This window comes from Apium graveolens, chromosome 2 (genome assembly GCF_009905375.1).
Source record: "Apium graveolens cultivar Ventura chromosome 2, ASM990537v1, whole genome shotgun sequence".
NCBI classification, from domain to species: domain Eukaryota; kingdom Viridiplantae; phylum Streptophyta; class Magnoliopsida; order Apiales; family Apiaceae; genus Apium; species Apium graveolens.
In genome coordinates this window covers 251,141,430-251,142,980 of record NC_133648.1, presented here as the reverse complement: position 1 = coordinate 251,142,980, position 1,551 = coordinate 251,141,430, and positions in this window count along the sequence as shown.

Sequence of the window (1,551 nt, the reverse complement as noted above, 5' to 3'; positions counted from 1 at the left end):
ATACCTATAAGTTTGTTTAAGTCCATAAATAGACCTCTTAAGCTTACATACAAGATGCTCTTGGACTTCCTTAATGAGTCCCTATGGTTGCTGCATATAGATGGTTTCTTCAAGACTTCCATTAAGGAAAGTTGTTTTGACATCCATTTGCCAAATCTCATAATCCGGATGAGCTGCTATAGATAAAAGAATACAGATTGACTTAAGCATGAACACTGACGAAATTTTTTCCTCATAATCGATGCCTTATTTCTGAGTATACCCTTTCGCAACAAGTCTTGTTTTCTAGGCTTTCACATTCTTATCTGATCCTCTCTTTTTCTTGTAGATTGGTTTTATACCTTTGGGTGGTTCCCTGAGCTCCCAGACCTGATTAGAATACATTAATTCCATCTCAGATTCCATTGCCTTTTGCCAGAGATCTAAATCTTTGTCTTGCAGTGCATCTTTGTATGTCCGGAAATCATCATCATGTTCACCAGAGACCAAGTCTGAGGCCTCTTGTGGCGCCCTCCAAACCCGGGTCAGAAGTTTGGAATCCACAACACACAAACACACCATATATAAACCTTTTTATAAATATAATAAGATATATGCACTGACCCTACTTACTATATCCACGGATCGCAACAGTTCAAAGTATGTCCACAAGCCACAATCTTATTTATTACAAATGTACCAAATCCCAAATTTATTTATCTTACATCTAAAGTCAAACTTTATTACAAACTCTTTAATACACACTAGCCACACATCTTTTGTTAGCTTATTCCATTTCAACCTGAAAACCTAGCTTGCACACTCGACTGGGGATCCTCGCTACCACCCGTTTCCTTCTTAACTGGAAAAGAACATAAACAGATTTGCAAGAGTGAGCTAACTAGCTCAGCAAGTCATAATGACAGGACTGAGATTAGATAATGATCAACTGAAATGATATCGGGAATCAAGTTTCCTGATAAGCAATTATTAGAATTGGATATTCACTTTCATTTTTAAAAACCAAGGTTAGGCTGCTGATCAGTCACGCACTAATCCCGAGCAAGTCTCCCAGCTTTGCTCTATATATTGGATCCAAGGCACACATTGGTCTATTATGACCATGAATCTGGTCCGACCACGAATCTGGTCCATATTTAAAAACAATCCAATTCTATAATAATAACATGATAAACAAAGTAATTCAATAAACTAAATCATAAACAACTTTTATCTTAAAGCATAAGGTGATTCACAATACCATGAAGATATAACAAGGTAAACAGGAAGATTGACTTCCAATTCAGGGAAAGAATCAGAATGTAGAAGACCAAGGGTTCAAAGGTTACAAGGAATCGTCTTCTGCTATACAAGGTATAAAGGTTTGTAGATTAAGCAACCTCATATCAAGAATCAGTACGTGGTAGATATGTATTTGTGGAGTACAATCGGATATATGTGGTTCGTATCCAAGAATTTAACAATCAATGGTTTACAAGAAATCAGGCTTGCGGCTCAAGATCAATAAAAATTAGGGTTTAGGGTTAAGTACTTCAAAGTACTTGCAATATA